The 22,114-nt window shown below is 49.8% G+C and overlaps 1 protein-coding gene across 1 annotated transcript in view; it reads left to right on the top strand.

The window, feature by feature from the left end:
- LOC144798261 (methanethiol oxidase-like) overlaps positions 1-22,114 on the top strand; it is a 118,688-nt gene that overhangs the window by 18,708 nt on the left and 77,866 nt on the right. Inside the window, exon 2 of the mRNA XM_078669023.1 lies at positions 1,228-1,281. The gene's annotated coding sequence lies outside the window, so the exon portion shown is untranslated. The remainder of the gene's footprint in view (positions 1-1,227; positions 1,282-22,114) is intronic.

Here is a 22,114-nt window from a genome sequence, read left to right as displayed (position 1 = left end):
CTCGCCTGTTACTCATTTATATTATCTTAATAAATTACTTATAAATATACATCTACTGGTGGATTCCTTCACTACAATAAGCTTCATGAAAGGGTTTCAATGCTTTTGTATTTAAGTTGTGAGGGACATCTAGTAACGACTAGTGGAACTGCAGCTTGATGTAAGAATAATTTCAATGAATTTGCATTTGACTCGTGAGGGACATCTAGTAACAACTAGTTGAACTGCAGCTCTTTGTAGAATTATTTTGATATTGGATACTATAATATTCACTGCCCACTGCTAATCTCGTCCCATAATGCTTTGAAGGGCCTTTGGTTGGGATTGTATTTTGGCCCATAACTGTGCTTGGGGTGGTCCTAGGAGGAAGGGACCACCACTGAATCGTTCACCAGCATGATATGCTCTTTGCGTTCAAGGCATCTGCTTGGTCCTCCCCCTAGATTAGGGGGGACTCCAAAATCATCAGCTCTCTCATTGCCTAATAATTTCATTCACAGTTCATTTTAGTGAATTGGTTATATGCTTTATAGCATGTAAAATTGCTTATCAAAGCATTTGTGAGTTTTGTTGATATTGCTGCTACGCTACGTGTTATAGCATTTTGCATAGTGTGTACTACTGCAAACTACGCATGCTCCAGCGTAGTACTATGCCCTATGCACATGGTTATTAAAAATGAACAATTCATAATATATTCAACAATGTTTGTAGTTAATTTAGCATACATTAGGAACTGACCTGTATCTTGGTACATTACAAATTGTATTGTTGCTCAGCTCTTTGGTGCTTATGTACGCAACACTCATGATGCAGAGTTAGGAAACATGAAAATTAGAATGCTAAGTGCTGGCAGATCTTTGATTGCAGCATTTTTATCAGCTGAAACATGAACCTGATTGGAGATGAGCTACATGGAATATAGCAATAGAATTCAAATAGCTCTTGCCCTATTTTGTAAATGGGAACCAGGTTGTTGATCAAATTGGAGCACTCAGATCTTTTTTGTTAAATAGTCACAGTTCTCTTTGTGGCATCCACTTTGTTTGTCTACAGGAACGTAAGCAAAACATTGGTCATCCATTACAATATAATTAAAAACACTAAAACTGATGCAGCAGTAACCAACATTATAGGTTGTGCTAGATTTTATATTGACGTCACAAGTTCTGCTGCTTAAAATGTGTTGCAAAGCTAAACTTTGCTTTTGTTTTCTTCCTTCATAAGCCAAGTGTGCAGCATGTGGTCCTGGTTACAAGACTCCCCTGGATGCCCTGAAAGGTAGTGAGATTATTTATTATTTGTACTTTGAATGATGTCTTTTCAGTACAGAATGAAGTTTTGCATATTCAATACGGTGAACAAAGGAGTGTATACACAAATGACAGCAAATCAAAATGGAGAGAGAGGACTAGATAGGCTAGTCCGGATCCCCTGGTTTATATGTAGTAATATCAAGAAAGGACTAGCTTAGTTGTGTTGGCGAGACTCAGAGGGTACGTCTGTGGGCAAACCATTTGGTTTGGTCATGAAGCCCTCACCCACCAACCTAGTTGGTGGCATGCTTCATCATCGGGCCCACCACAGTGACACCGAATGTGTCCCGGGTGTGCTGCGACTCCAGATTACTGAGGAGCTGGTATACTTACTGAGTGTGCTGTGATAAGTGGGTGTGAACGTGATGTTTAAAAGCTATGCAGGTAGTCCCAGTTCCCGAGGGTATAAGGATAATTTTAATGTCTGGGCCCCTGCTAGCAGATAAAAAGGCAAGTAGACGTTGTGGAGTGAATTATGAGCTCCTACGTCCTATGTGGTCTACATGTTTCAGCCAGGCCTTTTGTTTACATCTGGCTTTCCTCAGGACCAATGAGTATGTGTGGGTGATAAAGTAAATAAACTATATTAAGTGGTTTGTGTGTGTTAAGAAAGTGTCGCACTCGCTAAGGTGCTATACATGTTAGAGGGGGATTCCCTCTGCTTTAACTTGCTATTTGCTGTTAAAGCCTCCTGGGTCACCTGGCAGGGAGAGAAGACCGGAATTGCCGATCTGCGTGCTCCTGCGACCTATCGTCCTGCTCCGGTGTCCCGAGTGAGTCTCACTCGGTCTTCTCTCGCTGCCAGGTGACCCAGGAGGCTTTAACAGCAAATAGCAAGTTAAAGCAGAGGGAATCCCTCTCTAACACGTATAGCACCTTAGCGAGTGCGACACTTTCTTAACACACACAAACCACTTAATATAGTTTATTTACTTTATCACCCACACATACTCATTGGTCCTGAGGAAAGCCAGATGTAAACAAAAGGCCTGGCTGAAACATGTAGACCACATAGGACGTAGGAGCTCATAATTCACTCCACAACGTCTACTTGCCTTTTTATCTGCTAGCAGGGGCCCAGACATTAAAATTATCCTTATACCCTCGGGAACTGGGACTACCTGCATAGCTTTTAAACATCACGTTCACACCCACTTATCACAGCACACTCAGTAAGTATACCAGCTCCTCAGTAATCTGGAGTCGCAGCACACCCGGGACACATTCGGTGTCACTGTGGTGGGCCCGATGATGAAGCATGCCACCAACTAGGTTGGTGGGTGAGGGCTTCATGACCAAACCAAATGGTTTGCCCACAGACGTACCCTCTGAGTCTCGCCAACACAACTAAGCTAGTCCTTTCTTGATATTACTGTATACACAAATGAACATTCAAAATTGCCTATGGACCCCAAATTGTGTAATGCACTTATCCTCAATTTGGAGTAGAATTTAACTTTGTCTGAATCAAGAAACTTCTTAAAACGTATCTCTTTAATAAGGCACGTGATGAATCCGCCTCTATATGCATTGAATATATGTAGACAGTCTGCACCATATCCTTCTAGACCTAATGACCCTGTGTTGACTCCATATCGTTTACTATACTTTGAACTGTGTAATAGGAGTTCAACATTACTGCAGTATTATAACCCACACTTTACAAAACACCTAAATAAATTGAAACCTGGTTAAATCAATTTTCAGGTTAAGTAAAGCCCAATATTTTCTTAATTATGTGCTCAGGGCAACAGTTTTAGCTTTTGCATCCCGTTTGCCCAAAACATTTTCTGTGAAAAATTGATCCAATATAAAAAGTACGTTTTACAAAAATATAACCAATTTTCTACAAAGCAAATCTATTAGTTGCACAGGAAAATTGATTGTTCCATAAACAAGCATTTTCTTAGAAACAAATCAATCCATTCTTGAAAGCACAACAATCAGATTGTTGGAGAAAGATTCTTTATTGTTACGAAGACAAATCTCTTTGTTAAACACACACATCAATTGCCTAAAAATCTAATTATTTTTAAAAAAAAGATAATGACCCCATGGAAATGTATGCATTTGCTAAAAGAAAAGAACTCATTTGAGATTCTCAAAATCCTATCTAGTGGAAAACCTCCACTAATTTGCCAGAGGGTGCATTAGTCCCTTTTATATGTTCAACGTGATTATAAATGCATTGAAAAATGTTCTCCCAGCTACAGTGATCACCTACATGGAAGATCTTGTTGGTCTTTTCATGGATGATTCCACAATTTCCTCTTGTTCTCAAACATCCATTTCCCTAAACCATTCTCACACAGTTGAAAGTTCAGTAACTAATTTTTCATAATTCATCTGCCCATGTTTGTTTTGGGCAAATAACCCTGAAACCAGACCTAGAAAAATGAGAATTGATTAATGTTAGATATGTAGCTACAGTGTTCTCGATAAGATAGCAGGGGAGTTACTCGCATCCAGTCCTTTAAGAGTGTTTACTCATTTGTAATATTTTATTTTTAATTCTTAAATTCAAAGCAATTTGAGTATTTGAGTCAAATTGTATCCCTTTTAAGCACATTACAAATAAAGTTATACAGTTGACAGGATGTTGCCAGTGTGTGGAATGGGACAAATCGCATCAATCATTAGTAAATAAAATACATTTTAAAAGTAGGTATTTTGAAAATTCCGAAAACTCAGAGTATCATTGCAGTATTGTCAAACATGGGTCACAAAACAAGACGAGTCTTGCCATGAGAAATTGTCCTGCTCGGCAGTATGGTAATAATTAGTAATCGATTTTTGTTTTAATTATATTGACACAATTTCTTTAATAGTGTGTAATGTTTGTTATGCATGTTCAAATGTTCCGAGCTAGGATGCTTATAATTTTTTTTATAGAAGCACAAATAAATAGTATTCCTCAAACCTGTGCCGGCTGCACGGGTTGCTGGGTTCTTCTGTGTTATATTCTGACGTTGAAGTTCAAGAGTGAAGTGTTATTATTAATGACCGGATTTTTTCACCAGAAAAACTGCTAAATGGCGCACTCATTACGAACATGCTCAACGTAAAAACACAAACAACATTCCACATGGCACAACATTTATGATCATCCCGTCACCAAGACTAAGAGCGGATTTATGCATAACTATCTACAAGAACGGCATTGTACTTGTACAAGCAGCTAACAATGAGCTAGAAAAGTTAGACAACCTATTTTCAACGCTAAAAGAGTGGGTAGATAAATTAAAACTCTCTAATCTACAACCGACCATACAAGAAGCCACTCCACACACCTCCAAAAATACCGGCACAGATGTCACAACAACAATCTGAGACCATCTAAATCCTCAAACTACAATGATACTAGGAGACATAATGTTAACATGAAGCTCTTTAGACGGAAATGAGGCAGAGACAGGTGAAAACGCTACACCGTATCCCAATACCTCCCCGATGCCACCGCAGCGAGTAGAATCAACGCCTCTATCAAGGATGACACCTCCTACTTGTAGGACAGTCAATTGAAACCCCCTTCCAGAAACAAAGGTTTTGAAAACTAACACCCCTCTCATACGCCATTCAACAGGATCACAAAGTTCAACGAAGACCTTACAAAATTCATTTCCTCAGAACTTAAGACCGAAAGACCAGATCTCAGGAAGCGCATCACACCCAACAAATATAGGAGACACTATCTCCCGAGCCAATGACCAAAATAGGAAAAATGAAGAAACCAAAAATCTAAAACCTCAGGACACAAGCAAAACTCGAAACTCCCAAAATATCTTCACAACCTCAGAAAGAACTCAAAGCTTTCCACACAAAAGTGGATAAGATGTTACAGGACATTTCATACACATTACAAGCTTTAGAGACAATAATGGAAATCACGGTAAGCACCCACGCCATAGTCAAACACGTCCAAAACTTAGTGCATAGCTCTTAAGAAAAGAGCAGAGAGACATTCATACCATTTTCAAATAGTCTTAACAGACCGAACAGAAATCTTAAATACCTATCAGACGATGAAACCTTAACCATATTACGATCATATGAGTCGGAAACTAGCAACAAAGGGGAGGTAATTAAGTCAGTCCCGATCGATGCCAATAGAAAACCCTGGCCCAAGAATAGGAAACCCAACCATAACAACCTACAACAAGTCCAGCTACCCGCCAATACAAGTGAAATGAACGCTAGTAGCGCAGGGAAACCACTACTATGCCTACTGCTCAACTGTCGGTCCGCAGCAAAACATGCCTCGGACATCGCGGCCATCATCGTTAATCAGGAAATAGACGTAACAATCCTAACAGAAACATGGCTCACGGAATCTTCGTCCCCGGTCATGGATCTTCTGGTGCCCCCTCATTATAACATTGTGAGATTAGATAGACAAAAAAAAGACAGGAGGCGGTATAGCATGGCTACACAGATCAGATATAGAGATCAACCAAATTCAGTCAGACCCTCTTGAATCTTGAGAATTCCTAGGCCTCAATGTAAAAACAGCAGGAAATCAAAGATGCATCCTGCATGCGCTTTACCACCCACCAGGCAATAATGCTACTTTCATAGAACAGTTAATAGAGATCATCACAGCTAATTCTAACAGTCACACGAATAACATATTCCTAGGCGACTTCAATTTACACTGGGATGACAAGAATGACAAACAGATCAATGCACTTAAAGACGTTCTAACAGATCTAAACCTCATTCAAACCTGTACACAACCAACCCACTCGAAAGGGGCTACCTTAGATTGGGTAATTTCAAGGAGTAAAGATGTTACAATCCAATCAATTGTTCCTTGTGATTGGTCAGATCACCATGCCATAACCTTCCTGATACCCACAATAAAAAAGAGCAAAACGGCGCAGTCTGTAAAACTGGAAAAATGGTCCAGAGACATCAAAGACCCTAATATTGAAATACTAGTAGCAAGATGCGAGAAGGAACTAAATCCGCCTAACAACTTGCTGAACGCTAACAAACTCACTGAGCACTACACTAAGTCAATGACGAATATAGTCAACTCCACCATGCCTCTAAAACTAAAAAGAATATCTGAGAAGGACAAAAATCCATGATTCAATGAGTCATTGAATGAAGATAGGCGTAAAACTGAGACTAGCATTAAGAAAATAGAGACAGCAACCATCATCCCCCAGCCTAAAACACTCAGGAAGATCAAAAACTAGTACAACAAAAAAGTACTCAACTCCAAGAAAGAAATCTTTAAATAAGAACTAGACAGCGCCACAAACAGACAGCGGAAACTATTCTAGTTGTTAAAGCAACAGTTAAATAAGCAGGCCAAATCCGCACAAGAAACTACTAAAACTCAACTGAGCTGCGAAGAATTCTCTACATTCTTCATGGACAAGGCCAACATGCTAGAAAGAGAGCTCAGGTTAGCAGCTGACAACCTTCATAGTCAACTACCTAAACAAACGAGGAATCCTTTAAAAACGATCAGAATAGATTGAAAAACAATGCACAATTGGCAACCTTCAAGCTATATGACCAGAATACCATTGACAAAACTCTTTCGGATATCAAACCTAACAGCCACTACAATTACCCCCTCCCCTCTAAATGCTTAAAAAGAATCAATCACATTGTCGTTCCAATGTGGACAAAAATAATAAATGCCTCACTTTCTCAAGGAACCCTACCATATTGCCTAAAAACAGGTCAAGTCCTCCCCATCATCAAAAAACCTACAATGGACACGGCAGAGCCAAATAACTTTCGCCCAGTAACTAATATTCCTATACTGGCCAAACTAATCGAGAAATGTGTACAAAATCAACTGAGCGACCACATCGCCAATTTCAAGCTGCCAATCCGGATTCAGACCAGGCCATAGTACGGAATCAGCAATCTTACATATAGTAGGTGATGCGCTGCAGTCCCTAGACCACAATCAAACTTGCCTACTAGTACTTCTTGACCTGTTGTCTGCCTTTGACACGGTAAACCATGAAAAATTGCTAGCCAGGCTTCAAGACAGGATGGGACTATCTGGAATTGTTCTGAAATGGTTTGAATCCTTCCTCCAGAACAGATCTCAAAGATTCCTAGTCAACCAGACGCTCTCCCCGTCATGCCCAAATTCAATTGGAGTCCCTCAAGGATCAACACTATCCCCATCACTATTCAACTTATATGTCGAACCACTCACAGAAATTCTCCGTGACGCATGCATATCTTTTCACATGTACGCTGATGACACTCAGATATACATCAAGATAACGTCATTGGAAGACATAAAGAAAATGAATGAGGCCTTAAAAATGTCATTACACTAGCTAACTAGTAATCATCTGAAACTAAACGCACAAAAAACGGAATTCCTATTAATATCACCACCGAAGAAACCCACAGAAGTGAAAGAATGGACCAAACTGATCGCAGCACTAAACTGCACCCCAACGATAGTTGAATCCACAAAATCATTGGGAATCACGCTTGATAAGAACCTAGACATGAAAACACACATCATATCAATGACAAAAAGTGCCCGGTTTCACCTGAATTATATATTAGAAAAATGAAACCTCTCATCTCTACAGCGGACCTCAAACTAGCAGTCCAGTCCTTAGTTATCTCTAGGATTGAATATGGATGTACAACTCTAGCAGGTCTCCCAAAGATCTCAACAGCCCCACTAAAAACATGTCTAAATGCGGCAGCAAGACTCATTACTAGATCCAGAAAATACGACCATATCTCCCATCACCTGAAAGCCTTAAACTGGTTACCATACAGAGCCAGAATTCAATTTAAACTGGCATGTACTGCACACAAAGCGCTCCACTACAAAACTCCAAGGTACCTAGCTCAAAAAATAGAGCTTTCAGGGGGAAGCAGACTAGCCAGGAGCGCCAGAGATATGCTGCTGAAACCACCCATCTTTCGGAAGAAGAAAATATATGACAAAGCTTTCTCCGGAGTGGCCACAAGATTCTGGAACTCACTCCCTCCAAACATTAGAAAAATTCCAAACATAGCAACATTCAAGAAGGAAGCGAAGAGCTTCCTAATGAGCAAGTTCCTTCCATAAGGCAGACAATTCTTTAACATTAAGACTAATACCCAAACGTCAACCACAACCGTTCCTGTTGTTGATCCCTCAGAAAGCATATCAGAACCATGTGTAAAGAAATAATGTTACTGTACTAAAACGAATAAGAATGGCATGTACAGGAATATTATATCTAGTAATGCTTCTGTTTTTGTTGAAACAGCTAAGTAAATCATGTCATGTACAGGAATTTTTATATAGTAATGCTACTGCTTTTATTGAAACTGATAAGAAAATCATGTACAGGAAATATATATAGTTATTCACATTATATATTGTTCCATATGTAACTGTTAAGCACTCTGATACCCAAGGGTCAAGTCCGCGCTATATAAAACTCTATAAATAAATAAAATGAAAATACTGTTTGTTGGGGTTGTAATTTCACTAAATATAAATATATATGTATTAAAAAACGAATTCGAAAAGTTTATATTTATTTTTTGTTCTATACAGTGGGTTGGTGCAAAACTCTTAGGGGTCGATTATGATGGCGGACGGAAACGGGATCCGTCCGCCACGGACGCGGCCAAGATACTCCCGACCGCGCCGCGGAGAACCCGCCGTTGCGATTAGGATAAAAATGCCATTTAACTCCGTCCGCGGCAGACGGAGTACAGCAAACCCCGTCCGCGGCGGACGGAGTACACCTGAGACCGCCGCAAGCGGACGGAACCCAAGAAACTCCGTCCGCCGCGGACGAACATGACCGCGGGAACAGGCACAGCCACCGCAATACCTGCGGATGCTTCGTTCCCGCGATTAGGATAACGCCGCCAGTCCCACGGAACTCACCTCCATCCACGACCGCTGCGGAAACAATGCTACGAGAAATCCAGCATCCCAGCGGAAGGACTACACGGACACCATCCCTACCGTCAAACCAATTTACAAATGGCTGACGGAAGTAAATACAAAACACACTACACAGGACACCCACCCACCTGAAACACCCACACCAATCACAAGCCACAATGACAACCCCCCCAAGCACCTACTAATCCACTCAAGTCAACACACCCACCTAGCACCTGACTGCCATCAACCATTGGGACACAACGGCGACACAGACTATAAAGTTACTCCCACCCACTACCACAGTCCTTTGCATCACAGCATAGCTGCTAGCAAGAGGCCCGAGACGACGAACAGCAGAGACAAATTGCACACATACAACCACCACCCAAACACACCCACCATACAAACACTCACCACACCATTCCTTCACACCACACACCTGCACCTCCCAAAACAACCAACCCACACCTTGAGCACCACACACCATGGCACCCAAAAAAAACTAAAAAATTCACGGAGACAGAGTTGAAGGTCATGGTGGATGAAATCATCCGTGTTGAACCCCACTTATTCGGGACACTAGTCCAGCAGACCACCGTGGCCCAGAAAAATCACATGTGGGACAGGATTGTAACTCGGGTGAATGCGTCAGGGACCGTGCCAAGGACAAAGCACGAAATCCAGAGGCGGTGGCATGACCTAAAAACCAGGGTCAAAGGCATCCGTGCCAAAAACCATCTACGAGCAAATCACACTGGCGGCGGCACACCCCCGGAGCCCATACCCTACACTGATTGGGAGGAAAAGGTGCTGGGCATACTGCACCCAGAGAGCCTGGAAGGAATTGAAGAAGGAGAAGAGGCTGGTAAGTAAAAACCAAGCACCATGAGCACATAGAAATGGCCTGCCACACACAACTGAGAAGAAAAAGCTCCCAGGCCCTAACCTATGCATGTGGGCTACATACTCACCAAAATGTAAACGACTCCCAACAGGCCCCCATGTCCACAGGGAGGGTGGTGGGGTGTGGAGTGTGTGAGAGAGGTGGGTGGGGTGTGTGAGAGACCAGCACTACAACTCCCAACAGGCCCCCATGTCCACAGGGAGGGTGGTGGGGTGTGGGGTGTGTGAGAGACCAGCACTACAACTCCCAACAGGCCCCCATGTCCACAGGGTGTGTGTGAGAGGTGTGTGGGGTGTGTGAGAGACCAGCACTACAACTCCCAACAGGCCCCCATGTCCACAGGGTGTGTGTGAGAGGTGGGTGGGGTGTGTGAGAGACCAGCACTACAACTCCCAACAGGCCCCCATGTCCACAGGGAGGGTGGTGGGGTGTGGGGTGTGTGAGAGACCAGCACTACAACTCCAAACAGGCCCCCATGTCCACCGGGAGGGTGGTGGGGTGTGGGGTGTGTGAGAGAGGTGGGTGGGGTGTGTGAGAGACCAGCACTACAACTCCCAACAGACCCCCATGTCCACATGGAGGGTGGTGGGGTGTGGGGTGTGTGAGAGAGGTGGGTGGGGTGTGTGAGAGACCAGCACTACAACTCCCAACAGGCCCCCATGTCCACCGGGAGGGTGGTGGGGTGTGGGGTGTGTGAGAGACCAGCACTACAACTCCCAACAGGCCCCCATGTCCACCGGGAGGGTGGTGGGGTGTGGGGTGTGGGGTGTGTGAGAGAGGTGGGTGGGGTGTGTGAGAGACCAGCACTACAACTCCCAACAGGCCCCCATGTCCACAGGGAGAGTGGTGGGGTGTGGGGTGTGTGAGAGAGGTGGGTGGGGTGTGTGAGAGACCAGCACTACCACTCCCAACAGGCCCCCATGTCCACAGGGAGGGTGGTGGGGTGTGGGGTGTGTGAGAAACCAGCACTACAACTCCCAACAGGCCCCCATGTCCACAGGGTGTGTGTGAGAGGTGGGTGGGGTGTGTGAGAGACCAGCACTACAACTCCCAACAGGCCCCCATGTCCACAGGGTGTGTGTGAGAGGTGGGTGGGGTGTGTGAGAGACCAGCACTACAACTCCCAACAGGCCCCCATGTCCACAGGGAGGGTGGTGTGGTGTGGGGTGTGTGAGAGACCAGCACTACAACTCCCAACAGGCCCCCATGTCCACAGGGAGGGTGGTGGGGTGTGGGGTGTGTGAGAGACCAGCACTACAACTCCCAACAGGCCCCCATGTCCACAGGGAGGGTGGTGGGGTGTGGGGTGTGTGAGAGACCAGCACTACAACTCCCAACAGGCCCCCATGTCCACAGGGAGGGTGGTGGAGTGTGGGGTGTGTGAGAGACCAGCACTACAACTCCCAACAGGCCCCCATGTCCACAGGGAGGGTGGTGGGGTGTGGGGTGTGTGAAAGATGTCACTGAAAAGTAATGTATGCCAATCTAAACATGTCATGTCCAAAGTATTGATCATCAAAACTTTTTCCCCACAGGTGATCGCAATTTGACTGGTGGAACCAGCAACCCGCCGCCACATTCTCCTCACCCACATCCAGGACTCTCTGGGGACGATGCCACAGCCAGCTCCGGTGCGGAGGAGGAAGCGGGCCAAAGCACACTGCCAGGGCCATCTGGCACAAAATCCCTGCCTCCACAACCGTGGCCTGTGTCACTCCTGCAACACCTGCCACAGTGAGCTGTAGAACCACCACCACCACCTCCACCACCACCATTACCACCACTCCTGCCTGTGCCACCCTGCCTGACCCACCGCTAGACGCAGGGCCATCAACATCCCAGGCAAGCAGGGAGAGTGGACGGGAAAGCAGAGAGCCGAGGCAACATCCCCCAAGCAGGAGTACCTCACACCGGCGAGCTGGGGAAGGACACCCACCTCATCCTGCCGCTGAGACACTGGAAGCCCTAGGCAGAGTCCATGCTTCCTATGAGCGTGGGCAGGGACATGCTGATCGTGCACACCAGGACATGGTTGATAACACCAATGTGTTGCGGGCCATTGACAGCCGCATTGGCCAATTAGTGGACCTCGTGGCCCAGCACACATCACTGTGGAGGGTATGGTTAGAACGCAACACCCCCCCCTCAACCAAGTGTCCAGCCGCCACCGTCAGCAACGCCACCGCCACCTGTGCCCCTGGAGACGGATGTGGCCCCTGAGCAACCTGCCCCACAAGCTCACACCGCACCGCCTCCAAGACGGAGGGGCCGTCCGAGGCTGGATGGAGGGGAGAGCAGTGGGGATGCTCCATCTACACGCTCGAAGAGGGGCCGACAATGACTCTAACACTGCCTGAGGCTGCCATCCACCCGCAAACTATCCTGTCCCACCACGCCAAGTATTGGCACAGGTCTGCTGGACTAGCCGGACATCACGCAATGTGGTGTCAGCACGGACATTTCATCTACCATGACCTTCAACTCACACTCCCCCACCCAACACTTACTTGTATATATCCACCAGCACCAATGCACAACCTGTAAATAAATTTCACTTACACACTCAATGATGTGTTGACTCCATGTTTATTCACATGATTGTCTCAGAAACAGACCTGACCAGGTGCAGGGAACCATGTCGTACAGAATCCTGCAGCTATGGGAGTGACCTAGGGAAAATCAGAGACAGCAAACACACGTCAGGTAAGTGAATCACAACCATCACAACACACAGCAGTGTAAAATTCCACAAATCACACCCATCACAAAATCAGTGGATGAGAGGACACACATCATGGAGACTTGCATGTCCAGAGAAATAAACACACACACATGCAAACATAACATACCATAACAGGCAGCTGATGAACACCACATCCACACACCACCAGCAAACATACAAAACGCATTGTCAACCGGCACATGAGGTAGTCACTCACATTCAAGGGAAATAGCGATCAATGAGCTGACGCCTCTGGTCCACACCTTCCTCCTCAGCACTATCCTCATCAGTCGACATGGGTGGGATGGGAGGCCGAGGAACTTCTTGGTCTTCAGGGTCCAAGATCAGTTCAATGTTATTGCGCACTGCCAGGTTGTGGAGCATGCAGCAGGCAATCACGATCCTGCATACTTTGCCTGGTGAGTAAGGCAGGGCCCCTCCGGTCTTATCCAGGCACCGAAACCTGGACTTTAGGAGTCCAAAAGTACGTTCCACCACTCTACGTGTCCTTCCATGGGCATCATTGTAGCGCATTTCACCCGCTGTAGTAGGATTACGTATGGGACTCAGGAGCCAGGGCCGGTTTGGGTACGCCAAGTCGCCTACGTAGGGGGATGACAGACACAAATATCACAACCAGAATTGGTGGGTACCCCATGCCACACAGAAATCACAAATGTCCCCACAGCATACTCGCCAACAAGCCACGCGTGTCCTGGACGCAGATTTGCCATCAGTTGGGGGACAATGCTGCTCCGCATGATGTGGGAGTCATGTGCGGAGCCTGGGAATCTTGCACACACATGGGAGATGATGTTGTCGACCAGGCACACCACCTGCATGTTGAGCGAATGAAAGTGCTTCCTATTCCTATATACCGGCTCACGTGCCCGAGGTGGAATCAGAGCGATATGTGTGCCATCAATGGAACCCACTACGTGTGGTATCTGGCCCAGTGCATAGAAGTCTGCTTTGACTGCTGCCAACTCTGCCGGCTGTGGGAAATGGATGTAGTCATCCTTGTACAGCATCATGGCTTTTAGAACATCCCGAAGTACCATGTGAACATGGACTGTGACATCCCGCCGGCATGTCCAACTGTGTACTGAAAGGTGCCAGTAGCAAAAAAGTGTAGTGCCGCCATCACCTTAGCTGTGGGTGTAATGGAACCAGGATACGTCCTTCGTGGCTGCAGATGAGGAGACAATTGGGCTACAAGCTCCATCAATCTACGTCGATCTAGCCGGAATTTCCTGATCGCCTCCTCGTCAACCATATCCTCCAGCACAGTGTATGGCCGATGGACATTTAGAGCCCTCCTGTGTGGGAGTAGACGTGATATAAGTCAACTTACAAACAACGCATGGCTGTGCAACTCCATCACATGTAAGCCAACACTAGCAAGAAGATAAATGTTGTGGACAATAGTCATATGTCTGACATGTCAGAAAGTTACGACAATACGGAGTGCCCTATGAACAATGTGCTGCCACTAGCAACATGAAGTGCGTCAACTTGTACAATGCAACTTGGTCTCATGTCAACATTACTGCCAAGAAGACATGTGTTAGGACCCAATTTTGTAGAAGCCACATCACAGACACACATGCACGTGCAAACACAACACAATAATGCTACACACACTCCATGTCATCATGCACCAATGACAACACAGACAATGGTGAGCATCCGCTCATTACATGCATGGTCAAACAGGCAACACACATACGCATACACAGAATGCATGTGGACCCCCACCATTGTTATTAGCACACATTAACTACACACTGACAACAGATTCAGAATGTGGCGAGACAGGCCTGATGTACTGTGTAGATGTGAAGTATTTGAAACGTGTGTAGGGAAATACAAGACGTCAACACGTCGACATGCACATGTGTAGCACATTGTGTGCACATCAATGGGCATAGTATGAACACACATGACATAGTGCATGACATATGCAGTTTTGCCAGCACGGTCACAACGCTCATAACGCAAGAGCGGACTATACAGCATGGTGCAGCGGTCCAAATAATAACAACATTGGCGCCGCCATGGCAGTGCACAGCTTCCGCGATTTCCAAATGGGCATACGCGCCCCGCGTTCCCTCTTCCCATTGGCTGCCTGTGCACGGACCGTCACGGTCACACATCGTCAACCGCATGTGCAAGCTTCCGGGACGGATGCTTCTCTTGCAACAATGTTCAATCAGTGGCTCCACCATGGCTGCGCACGCCTTACGCGGGGGAGGTGCCGGCCAACACATCCTTCTGATGATGTCAATGGAGATGTCAGTTCATGACCCCCCCTTACAGTCACGTAGCATCATCCACCGTACACCGTCCGTGCCCGGCCCGGTCACCCACCGCCGGGCCAGTCCGGTCACCCACTGCCGGGCCAGGCCGGTCACCCACCGCCGGGACGGCCCGGTCACCCACCGCCGGGCCAGGCCGGTCACCCACCGCCGGGCCAGGCCGGTCACCCACCGCCGGGCCAGGATGGTCACCCACCGCCGGAACGGCCCAGTCACCCACTGCCGGGCCAGGCCGGTCACCCACTGCCGGGCCAGGCCGGTCACCCACCGCCGGGCCAGGCCGGTCACCCATCGCCGGGACGGCCCGGTCACCCACCGCCGGGCCAGGCCGGTCACCCACTGCCGGGACGGCCCAGTCACCCACCGCCGGGACAGCCCGGTCACCCACCGCCGTGCCAGGCCGGTCACCCACTGCCGGGCCAGGTCGGTCACCCACCGCCGGGACGGCCCGGTCACCCACCGCCGGGCCAGGCCGGTCACCCACCGCCGGGCCAAGCCGGTCACCCACAGCCGGGCCAGGCCGGTCACCCACCGCCGGGCCGGCCCGGTCACCCACCGCCGGGCCAGGCCGGTCACCCACCGCCGGGCCAGGCCGGTCACCCACCGCCGTGCCGGCCCGGTCACCCACCGCCGTGCCAGGCCGGTCACCCATCGCCGGGACGGCCCGGTCACCCACCGCCGGGCCAGGCCGGTCACCCACTGCCGGGACGGCCCGGTCACCCACCGCCGGGACAGCCCGGTCACCCACCGCCGGGCCAGGCCGGTCACCCACCGCCGGGCCAAGCCGGTCACCCACAGCCGGGCCAGGCCGGTCACCCACTGCCGGGCCGGCCCGGTCACCCACCGCCGGGCCAGGCCGGTCACCCACCGCCGGGCCAGGCCGGTCACCCACCAACAGGACGGCCCGGTCACCCACCGCCGGGCCAGGCCGGTCACCCACCGCCGGGCCAGGCCGGTCACCCACCGCCGTGCCGGCCCGGTCACCCACCGCCGTGCCAGGCCGGTCACCCACCGCCGGGCCAGCCCGGTCACCCACCGTGGGTGTGTGTGACCGGGCCGGCCCGTCGGTTGTGCACCGGGCCTGGCACGGCGTTGGGTGACCGGGTGTAGTTAACTTGTATAGATGAATCACGCAGGTGGAACTTGTACATGTTAGGTTCATTCGCAGCACAGAAATAAACAAGCTGATCACCCTCTGGCCAGGCACCAACTGCCAGCATAACAATTCCTAAGTAGAATCATGACTTTAGGAACACACTAAAGTTCCACATAAGAAACAGAGAAAACAGACGGAATGGATAACGCTATTTACAACACCGGGCCGGCACGGCGATGGCTGACCGGGCCGGCCCGGCGGTGGGTGACATGCCTGGCAGGGACGGTGTATGGTGGATGATGCAACGTGACTGTAAGGGGGGTCATGAACTGCCATCTCCATTGACATCATCAGAAGGAAGTGTTGGCCTGCACCTCCCCCGCGGAAGGCGTGCACCGCCATGGTGGCGCCACTGATTGAACATTGTTGCAAAAGATGCAACCGTCGCGGAAGTGCGCACTTGCGGTTGCCGATGTGTGTCCGTGACAGCACGTGCACAGGCAGCCAATGGGAAGGGGTCACGCGGGGCGCGTATGCGCCATCGACAATGGCGGAAACAGTGCACCGCCACACCAGGGCCTGTCATTGGGCCTTTTCGAATGAGGCTTCCAGGGGGAACCAATAGCTGGCCACGTGTGCCACTGACATGGGCTCTGGTCCCTATATATGTGTGACTTTCAGAAGCACACATTCACTGCTTCGATCCAGCGCTGCCTGTGACCATCACCTCGACCTGCTGCTGCTGAGCTGACCAACGGCTGCTGCCTGTGACCATCAGCTCGACCTGCTGCTGCTGAGCTGACCAACGGCTGCTGCCTGTGACCATCACCTCGACCTGCTGCTGCTGAGCTGACCAACGGCTGCTGCCTGTGACCATCACCTCTACCTGCTGCTGCTGAGCTGACCTACGGCTGCTGCCTGTGACCATCACCTCGACCTGCTGCTGCTGAGCTGACCTACGGCTGCTGCAGTTGGGCCACAGTCCAGGACCTTGCCATGGAGGGAGTGCGAGAGAGCCGTTCGCTTCCCTTCACCGCAGCGGAGCTGGATGTCCTTGTGGACGGTGTGCTCAGCCACTACCAACGGCTCTACGGTGCACCCGGACAGGTGGTAAGTACAGTGGTGTACATGTTGTTGGTCATGAGGTGTTCAGTGGCTCCTGTCTTCTGCAGGCCTGCCGGTGTGCTGTGGGACCTTTACATGTGTAGTGCTGAGCATGGCTGCATGTTGAATCGTGTTCCTGCGATGTTTGTGCATGTCATATTGTCCACTTACGTTACCCTCTTGTCTCCGATCATGGCAGGTAAAGCTGCACGTTCGCAAGGCCGTGTGGAGGACGATAGCACGTGATGTACGGGCAGTGGAGGGGTTCAATAGACGACACACACACTGCCACAGCGCTGGGACTACATCTCCTGGCTTAGCAAGAATGTGGCGGAGATGACACTGGGGATGATTCCAAGATCTACACGTCTGGCCCGCTGCACCATGACCCCTCTTATGCACCGTATCATTGCTGTGACGCATCCTGACCTGTCCGCCCAGCTGAGTGGGGAATCACAGCAAAGTAGCGGTAAGCAGATTGTATGTGTATGTTACTTGGGCCTGCAATGCATGTATTGCTGCTCGGACACAGTAGTGGCTTCCGTGGTGCGTATGTTTAGCTGAAATACCATGCTGGTGCCATTAGCGGAGTAGGCGTTGGCATCCATGTCCGCCAGGTGGACAGCCCACTTGCTTGGTAGTTTAAGGGTTCCAGGACATGCCGTTGAGGTCTGTGGTCCCATGGCATGACATGTGTGTAGATAGTAGGGGTGGGACGTGTGCAGGATGTGTGCTACATGTACAATGTATGTAATTGAATCCTAGATCTGTTGTCCTTCAGTACGTGTGTGTGGCACTTACTCACACCGCGTTTCTCTCTATTTCAGCTTTGGCAGAGGGCACTGACCCGCAGACGACGGAGATAAGTGGTGGCAATGCTTCCGAATCAGAGGTCGCACACACGCAGACAGACACTGAAGAGGGCAGCCCCAGAGAGGGGGACAGGACCGTCCCTGAAGACTCGCATATGGAAACACCATCGCCCTCATCCTCAGAAAGTGTTGATGAGTCCGCACTGGTGTCACAGACAGGGAGTGGGCAATCGACACCTTCAGTCGGGACACAGCACACAGGGCCCACACTGCCACCCACTGCAACATGTGGTGCAGAGGAGGGGGAGCAGAGTTGCCTTTGGTGCAGGAACCGCCGCCCCTGCCCCAGTGACACAAAGTGCACTTTGTGCAGAGGCTGTTGATCTGCTGCGACAGCTGTGTGTAGGGCAGACCAACATGATCAATGCATTCCAAGACCACGATAGGAAGTTGGGGCAGGTGGTGGCATTCATGGAGGGGATGCATAGCGATGTTGCTGGTCTCCACAGAACAGTTCAGTCATTGGCAAACACTGTGTCCTCAGCCATTGTACAGTCGCATAAACAGGGTGCTACTTCTGTACAACCATCCACACCACTTATGTTACAGGGGAGAGTGAGTCTTCAGACCAGGCCTCTTATTCTGGTTATTACACTAGGAGCAGCCACAGGCAGAACGGCAGGGCACGGAGGGCACAGGCACCATCCCATAAGCCTGTGATCTCTTTATCCGAAGACGACGTGTCCAACACTGGAGTTGACAGACATGATCATGGAGGAGCCAAGGCCACCTCCCAAGAGCAGGGAGACTCCCAGGGACAAGGACAGTAGCAAGGAAAGGCCACCTCCCAAGAGCAGGGAGACTCCCAGGGACAAGGACAGTAGCAAGGAAAGGCCACCTCCCAAGAGCAGGGAGACTACCAGGGACAAGGACAGTAGCAAGGAAAGGCCACCTCCCAAGAGCAGGGAGACTCCCAGGGACAAGGACAGTAGCAAGGAAAGGCCACCTCCCAAGAGCAGGGAGACTCCCAGGGACAAGGACAGTAGCAGGGAAAGGCCACCTCCCAAGAGCAGGGAGACTCCCAGGGACAAGGACAGTAGCAAGGAAAGGCCACCTCCCAAGAGCAGGGAGACTCCCAGGGTCAAGGACAGTACCAAGGTGAGGGAACCTCCCAAGAGCAGGGACACTCCCAAGGACAAGGACAGTACCAAGGTGAGGGCACCTCCCAAGAGCAGGGTAGCTTCAAAGGAGAGGGACACTACAATGGACATGTCTGCGCCCAGGGACAGGGCACCGGAAAGGGATATGGGCCATTCCAGGGACAGGACACCTCCGACGTCCAAGCCACATCCCATGGCCAAGGTTTCTCCCATGGACACGAGCACCATCAAGGACAGGCATATTTCTCCCCTGGCTGCACTGAGGATGATGTTTAAGGAACGTACAACACATGTATCAGCGGTCGAGTCCCCCCATACCTCTACTCCCATCCACGGCCCCCTAAAGCAGAGGAAGGAGTACACTGTTGTTGCATCACCCATTACACATGATGCAGAGGGCAGAAGGCAGGCCCACAGCAAACGGCAGGCAGGGTCCAGCACGTCCCCAGAGAGCAGACCACCACAAGCACATGATTCACCTTTGATGTCTGGTGATGCCACTCCACTTACCAGTCCAGGCATGTCCGGGGTACCCCTACGTTTCACAAAGAAACTGAGACACACACCAGTGAGACCTGAACACCCCAATGTCGCTCCAGTACAGCTGTCCCTAGCTCCCAGAGCCACCCTGCCTCCTGGCCCATACAGCCCTGTGGCTCACCATTTCAGTGGTCCTAGTGGCTCAGCTGCTGTTCACTGACATGTGTCAGGTGCAGGCATGGTATTTGTTGGTCAGTGTACAGGGACATGTCCGGCAAGTGTGTCTGGGTCTAGGGCTCATGTGTCAGTGAGTAGATCGGTGGCTGTGTCTCACACTCCTGGTGCTGGTGCTGGCGGTGTGTCTGGGTCTATGGCACATGTGTCAGTGAGTAGATCGGTGGCTGTGTCTCACACTCCTGGTGCTGGCGGTGTGTCTGGGTCTATGGCACATGTGTCAGTGAGTAGATCGGTGGCTGTGTCTCACACTCCTGTTGCTGGTGCTGGCGGTGTGTCTGGTCTATGGCACATGTATCAGTCACCACAGCTGTGGCTGTGTCTCACACTCCTGTTTCTAGTGCTGGGGGTGTGTCTGGGTCTATGGCACATGTGTCAGTGAGTAGATCGTGGCTGTGTCTCACACTCCTGGTGCTGGTGCTGGCGGTGAGTCTGGGTCTATGGCACATGTGTCAGTGAGTAGATCGGTGGCTGTGTCTCACACTCCTGTTGCTGGTGCTGGCGGTGTGTCTGAGTCTATGGCACATGTATCAGTCACCACAGCTGTGGCTGTGTCTCACACTCCTGGTGCTGGCGGTGTGTCTGGGTCTATGGCACATGTGTCAGTGAGTAGATCGGTGGCTGTGTCTCACACTCCTGGTGCTGGTGCTGGCGGTGTGTCTGGGTCTATGGCTCATGTGTCAGTGAGTAGATAGGTGGCTGTGTCTCACACTCCTGTTGCTGGTGCTGGCGGTGTGTCCGAGGCGAGTTGTTCAAGCAGTCCACCAGATTCAGTGGTGTGAGGTCTAGTTGCCATCAGTCAAATGTCATTTAAGTCTGTGTGTAGATTGACGAATGTAACCACCTATGTTTTGTTAATCTCCTTGTGACGGGTCGCTTGACACACGTTCTTGGCTAGCCAATGATGTACCTGCTCTGTTGTCCACAATGCCCTGTTGCTGTTCTGATACTGCATTCTGCCCTCTCACATGCTGCCTCTGATGGACCTGTCCAGTGCAATGGACTGTTGATGCACTTAGCCCCTCTCACGTGCTGCCTCTGATGGACATGTTCTGTGCAATGGACTGTTGATGCACTTAGCCCCTCTCACGTGCTGCCTCTGATGGACATGTTCTGTGCAATGGACTGTTGATGCACTTAGCCCCTCTCACGTGCTGCCTCTGATGGACCTGTCCAGTGCAATGGACTGTTGATGCACTTAGCCCCTCTCACGTGCTGCCTCTGATGGACCTGCTCTGTTGGGCACATTGCCCTGTTGCTGTTCTGATACTGCATTCTGCCCTCTCACGTGCTGCCTCTGATGTACCTGCTCTGTTGTCCACAATGCCCTGTTGCTGTTCTGATACTGCATTCTGCCCTCTCACGTGCTGCCAATGATGTACCTGCTCTGTTGGGCACAATGCCCTGTTGCTGTTCTGATACTGCATTCTGCCCTCTCACGTGCTGCCAATGATGTACCTGCTCTGTTGAGCACAATGCCCTGTTGCTGTTCTGATACTGTATTCTGCCCTCTCACGTGCTGCCAATGATGTACCTGCTCTGTTAGGCACAATGCCCTGTTGCTGTTCTGATACTGCATTCTGCCCTCTCACGTGCTGCCTCTGATGGACCTGTCCAGTGCAATGGACTGTTGATGCACTTAGCCCCTCTCACGTGCTGCCTCTGATGGACCTGCTCTGTTGGGCACATTGCCCTGTTGCTGTTCTGATACTGCATTCTGCCCTCTCACGTGCTGCCAATGATGTACCTGCTCTGTTGTCCACAATGCCCTGTTTCTGTTCTGATACTGCATTCTGCCCTCTCACGTGCTGCCAATGATGTACCTGCTCTGTTGTCCACAATGCCCTGTTTCTGTTCTGATACTGCATTCTGCCCTCTCACGTGCTGCCTCTGATGGACCTGCTCTGTTGGGCACATTGCCCTGTTGCTGTTCTGATATTGCATTCTGCCCTCTCACGTGCTGCCTCTGATGTACCTGCTCTGTTGTCCACAATGCCCTGTTGCTGTTCTGATATATACTTCAATTGTGTATATTTTGGTGCGTTCGTCAATGTATTTCCTGTGACATGACACTCACCCT

This window comes from Lissotriton helveticus, chromosome 12 (assembly GCF_964261635.1).
Source record: "Lissotriton helveticus chromosome 12, aLisHel1.1, whole genome shotgun sequence".
Lineage (NCBI taxonomy): Eukaryota > Metazoa > Chordata > Amphibia > Caudata > Salamandridae > Lissotriton > Lissotriton helveticus.
The sequence above is the reverse complement of the archived record's forward strand: the minus strand, read 5'-3'. Positions and strand labels throughout refer to the sequence as shown.